Below are 8,655 nucleotides of genomic sequence, written 5' to 3' on the forward strand. Positions count from 1 at the left end.
CATATTCGAATTATTTTTGTATCTTAAACAAATCATTGTATTATGCGTACGTCTGATAAAAAATAAAGAACAAGTGAAATAGTCAGCTGATCTTGCAACAAATTCGGATGCCGGTAAACGACCAAAGGCGTGCAATTCTACAGACTTCAATTAACACACACGTGGCTGTTATATCAAGCAAGGATTGTTATGCTAAGAACTGTTCACTACCACACGTAATCATAACAACGTATGCCAATTCCCGGAGAATTCGCGTTTCTTTATGTAACACTCACATACGTACTTTAATTCCTTAGTTTATGTAGACTTGGTATCACTGGTTGCCAACGATGTATCACAGGAGACGGTTCGCATCGAAGTCCTGTGGATAGTACGCGTCGATATTCTGTGCCAACAACACTTTACACTGACCCCCACTTGTCATTATTACAATTTGATTTGTAATAATCAAATTCAAATCATCAATAATCAAATTTGTCATTATTACAATTTGATTTGTAATAATCAAATTCAAATAATCAAATTCCTTTGTTTATGTAGACTTGGTATCACTGGTTGCCAACGATGTATCACAGGAGACGGTTCGCATCGAAGTCCTGTGGATAGTACGCGTCGATATTCTGTGCCAACAACACTTTACACTGACCCCCACTTGTCATTATTACAATTCGATGTGACAATTACCATAGTTATTCATTGTGTTTATTTTGTCAATGCATTCGTATAAATTTTGTTTTTTCATTGTGAAATGCGGTATATGTAAAATAATGACGCCATCATTATAATATTGTGCAGTTTTATGTGTAAACCACACAATTTGCGTTACAAGCACTGTTATGAAATATATTTTATGTTAATTATCACCGGTTATAATGGTAACATGTCTGTATCATATCTTAGCAACAGCTCACCTCTTCGCTGATGGAATTGATTCTACATGCCCTTTAGGACAAGGCCTGTCTCACAAGACAAATCGGTATGTTGTCAACCGAAGGCCCGTTTCTGTGTATACTTTACGACTATTAGATGTGAATTTAATCGCGTTCTGAAGTAAATTATGTATATCAAAACGATTTATTTGACAACAATCAATGTGTAAGATGGAGAAGGTGAACATTTCTTATGGATGAATGGGCATATCGAGGATATAGTGATACTGGTCCTGAAATAAGTTTGTTTATTTAATTGCTATTTGTTAATGCATTTTTAGAAGTTTTAATACCATAACCGTATTTACAGCTCATGTAAAACAACAAAGCTTTTTAAACTTAACTGTTCTTTTGACCCCATCGAACTAATGCAATACAATTGTGGTGATGGCCGAGGGAAAAGGGCACTTTGCTTTAAATTCGACATACCCCTATATAATGTCCCGGTAAGGCTAACATTTTCAAAAATATTCTTTAATTAAGCTGTAAAACCAAAAAAACCTGCAAATATATTATATTTTATAAGTTTCTCAAAAAATTAGTTCAGATGGACTAATTGCAAATATTTTAAATGATAGTTGTGTAAGTGTGTTGTTTGAAAATTCCTTTTTCCATTTTCATGATCAAACAACATCAACACGACATAAAACATTCTTCGCCACAGTTAGAATGCATATCAACTTTGCACTGACAAACGAACAACTCCTGATTGAAAACGGTTTAAATCAATATGCAACCTCCGCGTAGAGATTTGACTAGAACCAACATAGCTGGATTAACCACTGCCTTCATAACCAACAACATGATTATAGCCTAGCGACATGGTACAATAATTTTACCGTTTTTTTTACTTTTTTGAATTAAAGGTTTTTTATTTGTTAATAATGAACCTACAATTTGTACACTCTTTTCCAAATATAAAAGAACACTGATACCACTTTGCATAATGCTATACTTTGACAAAAAACGAAAATGCTACCACACCAGGAATGATTTTCTTGTGATGGCAGAGGTTGTATGCAAGTGCAAGGAACGGCAACTCTGCGCGGAAACTTATCAATATAATCTGAGGAATAGAATTTACATACGATCGACACTTGGGCTTGGCCATAACGAGACATACATCTCCTTATTTGTCGGCTGTTATTCATTATGTTGAATTATAAGGCTGATTTTGGGGTGATAATAACTATCACAAAATATGTCATGGGCTTCGCGAATATTTGTGTTTACAGCACGTTGTAAAACAGCCTGACTTCTATGAAGTGTGTATACTATAAATATAACGTTTTTATTAAGAACATTATACACGTTTTCCTTCAAAGTTTTAACTCGGATATAATGAACACATTATAGTGTATTATTCGAAACAGCGATGTCTTAGAAAATGTCTTAAGACTACAAAAGTCAAACGTCACAAAATATATAATTCCTTTGTTCCTTTATAGTTATGATGTATATATAAATGGAATTCCATACCACACTATTTACATTACTTTTAAATACGTGTGCATAGTTTATATGTGCTTTAACGCATTGAAGTGCATGAAGTGAGTACCAAAGTTGGTTGGCCACTTTCTAGCATATCACATATATTTAAACAGCGACCCGGTATGTTCAAATGACAAACGCAGAAGGAGTTTATAATATATGAGAGGTATTGCATGGGTTTGTGTTGGCATTAAAATGTTCGATTTCGGAAACTTTTCAAGCATTTGCCTTTGAACCACTTTTGAGAATGTGTCTGCACCTAACCTCAACATTCTTTTATAATATTTTCATATTTCGAGTAACACTGAATAAAGCTTCCTTTCTGCATAAAATATAAATCCTTTCAATGTACATTCATGACTCATGAATAACGTCAATGGAAATATCAGAAAACAATCTTTAACACGCTACTTTCCTTATTTTTTTCCTTATAGTTTGCTGTAGCAGACATAGACGCACACTACTTTCGATTTCGCAAAGTTCGCGTTAATGGACACAGATTGTCAAGGAATTCAGATGTGAATGAAATGTATTTATTTTAATAGAAGTAAATAGATTATTATTATTATTTTTATTATTATTAAATGGTCTAATGATTAACGAAGAATAATATTCACATATAAGCAGTCAGTGTAACAAAGACAATTTTTTGGGGGAAAAAAGTTAATTTGTTTCATTTTGAAATTTATCCTGTTTCATTTAAAATGAACATGTGTTCATGCTATGTGTATATATTTGTTGCTATAAACATACATTTTGTTGTGATAAGTTCAAACTATGGTGATGTTTGGCATTAAATAATTATGTAGTGCTTGTTGCTTTAATTTGATTTTAGTTGGAAAGCATGTTTTCAAACCGCTTATGCAATAAGTGAATTTGTTTTATAACAAATATCATGTATATGCAATTGACAATTTACTGTTGTTATAGCAACTGTTAATTAATGTTGTCTCATTAATTTGATCTATCGTTGAAAAAAAAATGAAAAGTGCAAAATATAAATATATATATATATATGGCAATATTGATGCACAACACAAATTTTATCATGAATCAGTTATTCTTTTTGTGTAAAGTTTAAAGCTATACAAAATGTTCAATTTCTTAATACACGCCTATTTCCAGAAAATGCGCATACATATTTAATATTATGAATATGTTAACAATGTTCCATATCTGTCAAGAAATTATTTTGTTGATTTTGCTGTTAATTGTTGTCTTTAATTCTTTAAAATGGTAAAAAATATAATAAAAAAACACACTTTTTTTTGTTTCCATGGCAACCATTATTTTAATGGTTTATATTACTGCAATTAACTCTGTTCTTTGTAATCAATCATGTTCATCGACATACGCGAAAACAATGGAGTTGGAATCAACACAAACTGATCAGCATAACATGTAATGATACTCATTGAAATGAAACGTCATTTCATACAAAACATCTCGATTCCGCGTGTGTGACATGATACACAAAAACTGGCATAACTTCGTCATTTTTAGGAATTGGATGCTCAAAGTTCGTATTTTGATTATTATGATGTAGCACTTTCATAATATATGCTTAACTGAAGAAATCATGTTTTGACCAGAATAGCCAAAGTCGCAGTCTGGATGTGAAGCAAAATACCTGGATTTATAGTACGCATAAAATGTTTTTGCATAAACGTGATTTACAATATGTCCTGATTTAGAATCCATCGGATGCCACTCTGGCATTGTTGAGCATTAAAAAAAATCCAAGATGGCCACCCAAATGAAGAAATCATCATAACTATTTAAATTTTTTTATGTATTTGCTTTATTTTGTCTCAAAGTTAGTGTTTTTTTGTTGTTGAACGACAATCTTAGAACATAACATAAATAATTACAAATTAAATACACCAATAAAATTCCAAAATGGCCGAAAAAATGGCCGTTTTTGAGAACAACGCGACATTTTTCACGAACAAACTGTCATCATATCTTTATTGAGTCTGAACCTTTATCTTTTAATCATTTCCTGATTTCAAATGCAAAATTCTGATTTTAAAAAACCTGAAATTAAACAATGGAGGTCACAATATCAGACAAATTGGAAATCCATACAAAAATAAGGTAAATACTACACCATATACTAATTTAATTTTAATTAAAACCATATGGGTCAGGTCCACATTAGAACCGTCTCAATAATACGGTTCTAAACAGTACAAAAAGTATAGGGATAACATAACAACGTCATACACATGTCAACAACAACCAGTTATTTATTAATAAAGAGTAACTTACTCTCTCTTATTGTGTTTTGTTATTTATGTGTTATGTTTCATCATTACTGTCACTGTCCTCCGCTTCACTGTCACTATTGTTATCTGCCTCCTTTGTTAATCTGTTCGCACAGTTGCACGTTTGATGGCAGCTGCAAAACATGGTGCATGGCCGGTGTGCACTATAACACCTACACCTTGCTGTTCCACAAGGTTGATCAGATGAACAACCACACGATACTAGTTTCAACACACTTGCTGGGGCTAACGGTTTATCATCGGCAATTAGGACGGGTGAAAGAACCTTGCCCACTGCCTCTTTTTTCCAACCAAACTCAGTCACATTGAATGTTAGGGGATCTTGTTCTAATGTGGCTTTCCACATGCATGTTTGAAGATGAGCTCTTTTGACATTTTCTAAGGAAGACTTAGTTGTTGGTGGCAACGCTTGTAGTTTTGGCATATTTCTTATATTTTTCTTCCCTATTTTGGAAAGCCAAACTTCATACCTGACATATTACATACTGGCTTTGTTATATCGTCCATTGCACGCTGCAATAAATAATGTTGCTTCTGACAAAACCAGATCAAAACTTGCATCCTTGACATTAAGATGATCAAGGCGTAATCCTTTCTCTAACTGTTTGATGACCTCAATTTTCTAATTCCAGTTAGCCTAGCAACTGTGTCACAGCCGGACAACGCATGGGCTGCCAATAAATTTTGAATCATTGCCTTGTTTTTCTGTGTTGTAGCACCAATATCCACAATCGTTCTGTCTGCACTTTTGCTTTCCATTAAGACTGTACATGTAAGGTTCATAGTCAAATATACATGTAGTAGTAAAACAAACACATCAGTATCGTCGCATATGACCTTGACACAGACAGCTCCCTCTTCTATAGCCTGCACGACTGTCCAGGAATAATTACATCGGCTTCCTCATGGGTGGTTCGCAAATCCACTCTGTCCATGATGTTATTTCTATGAATTTCTACTGGAATATCCGATGAACCTGTGATAATAAGTTTATGTTGTACTTCTTGTAAATCATTCTCTCTACATCTGAAGTCTTCACATATTAGGTCTATCAACTGAACCTTATTTTCAAAATTTGTCAATATAATTTGCTGGGCTGGGAGAGGTGTTGAGGTGATCAATTTATGACAAACTTTCTTGCAACTACTGGCTCTTCCGGTTCTTGTTCCACTCTTAATGCTGTATGGATGGTATCGGTCGAATATCAGATACACATCACAAGAACTCAAATGTAGTAATACAAATCGCCACAAACTATTCACAAAATCCTGCACTGTACCATTTGCAGGCCAATGTATGCACCATAGAACTGCACAACCATCTGTTACAATTGTGTATGGCGTTGATGAAAGTCTAGCTGACTGGGTTACTTGTAGTTTCCTCTTCAAGGTTGATTTTAGTGTAGCTATCTTCATGCCACCATTGTATCAAACATTGAGGTCGGCACCGTTGAAAGTTCGTGGCTTAGGACATCTTTCAAGTCGACTGATCTTGATGACATAAAACCTATTACTCTCCCATATATCAAATCCGTGTCATAGATTGTGCCTGCCTCACATGTCACCCCCTTTTTGTTGATAGCCATTGTTACAACCTTGTTGGTCAATTTGCTATGAAAACCTTCGGGCCATGTGTTTTCAAAGGCAATCATCTGTTCCATCCCAATTGCTAGAGCATCATCAACATTGACACATTCATTATCAATTCTTCCTGATACAATGTTTAAGACACCAGTGCTGTGTTCTGCAGGATTCATTGGATCAATGCATGTATCAAATTTTCTTTTGAATATTCTGCCGATCAGCACTATCGGCTTTCACTCGAGCAGATGACTCTTCTGCATATGCACTGACATGTGCAGATTCTTCTTCAATGTTCCTCGTGCATTTTATGTCTTGGATTAGGTGGCTACATATATGGAGACTCAATGCCCAACGCTTTAAAGCGGATTCTTTAAGTGTTATGCCTATAATTCCTCCAGGTCCATGGCCATAGCGCATAAATGTGGTCTCAATAAACATATCCGACCAGATACCATTCCATAGCCCGGTATGATGGCGCATCACATGCTCACCAGCAAGAAATCTTTCTCGGACATATGCCGGAAGATTTTCCATAGACCTTAAGTAATGCAAACCATATCTTGCGTAATTAATATGCCCGGCAGCAAAGAAATATGGCATTGTAGCTGCTACTGCTGAGATGCAGGACCCATTCTACTTCTCGTTCGGCTCGAACAAAGAGCATCATGATGAAAACAGGCTTTATCAGGCAGTCTAGCCAAAGACGGGCTGTTCTACTATTCTTTGCTTTACTCTCCAGGGAGAGCATAAGGTCGTCAAAAGAGTTTGCATAAGGAGATTCTTTTTGTTACAACCTCTTCAGCTACCATTCTGAGGGCCCTTACATTTTGTGGAAAGTTCTTCCCCGTCAACATCCTGGTCACTCCACCAAAGGATGCTTTTAATATGTCTTCAAGACCACTGTTTGCCATCAGGACTCAAACACAACCAACAAAACTCATCAAAGTGTGCATTCCTCCAAGTCTTGGATAAAAGTCATGAAATAGCTCACGGTGAACCCACATTACACTTACCATAACACGATATAGCTGTTGGTCAGCGGTAAATATAGTAAAGTCTTGTCCTCATTGAAAGGTAAGTCGCTGTGCCTCGCACATTGCAGTCATCATGGTGTCTGGATCAGAAGGTATCATGTCGATCAGAGGCGTGTACATGACTGATGAACCAGGTTTCATTGATTGGCCTTGCCTCTTTACAATGGCTGTATTGTATCCACCAAACTCTGGTAAATTGTTGACAAGTGTTATGTCACGCATAAATTGAAGGTCTAGGTTTCTAGCTCTTGCATTTAGAAGTGCCTTTTCTGCTAACATTCTCAATGTCAACACGCAGCGCCGAGGGTAATTTGCAGGCATATTAGGCCTTTTAGGTCCCTGGTAATGTTGGATTTTTACATATGATTTTATTGGAGTTTTCATAGCATCCCTAGATATCCGATCAATTGTCCGGTTGTATCCTGGTGTTATATCTAAGGTTCTTTTATTTTGGGTTAGTAAGAGTGCAAGTGCATGAGTTGACTTGAGTCCGTTTTGTGATGAGACATTTGCATCAAAATTATCAGCAACAGCCTGGATCAAGCCTTCATTTGCATCAGTTATGGGTCTTAGACTGGGGTTTTGTTCCTCTGCTACTGTAGATACAGCTGCTGATGTTTTGAAACGAAGCACTTAATCATAGGAGCATGTTACACCAAAGTCATATAAATTTTGTATGCAAGCTTTTTCTCCGGTTTCAATACCAAGTGCAATTTGAAGAGATGTCGGTTAATTGTTTACTAGACCTGTTACCATATTGCAAATTAACAACGCAGGGAGAGTGTTATTGAGTTTCTCTTACATGCAAGAAAGTAACTTTGTTAGTGTTGCACTTGATTTTTCAGCAGCCAATTTCCTATCTATTCTTATGTTGTATTTGTCTTTGTTGTAGTGTATTTTCTTGCATTCACTTACAATTTGTTTAACTGTGTATTTAAAGGGGATAGCATCCTGGTCTTAATCATCTAACCTTAATAAAGTTGAAGCTTTGTTTCTAAAGATAACAATATTTGCAAGGCCCTTAGAAGATAGAACAAATAACTCATCACCAAACACATCACTAAGTTTATTAACTAAAGTCTTCCTTGGTAAACTACCACCATTACCCGTGTAGAAACTGTGTAATTCTACCGATGTCCATGTTTTGGACTTATCATTTTCCATGCATCTGATTGTGGCCTGTAAGGATGGATCGTCTGTGGTATTCTTTCTCTTTGCAGCGTGGCCCCATGAAAGTTTTTCTACAAGCATCGTGATATCTTGCATCGGCAGCATGTAAATCACTGATCACACCACTAAGACGCACTTCTACCTGTACTGACCAGTCATC

This window comes from Dreissena polymorpha, chromosome 10, assembly GCF_020536995.1.
Source record: "Dreissena polymorpha isolate Duluth1 chromosome 10, UMN_Dpol_1.0, whole genome shotgun sequence".
Taxonomy (NCBI): Eukaryota; Metazoa; Mollusca; class Bivalvia; order Myida; family Dreissenidae; genus Dreissena; species Dreissena polymorpha.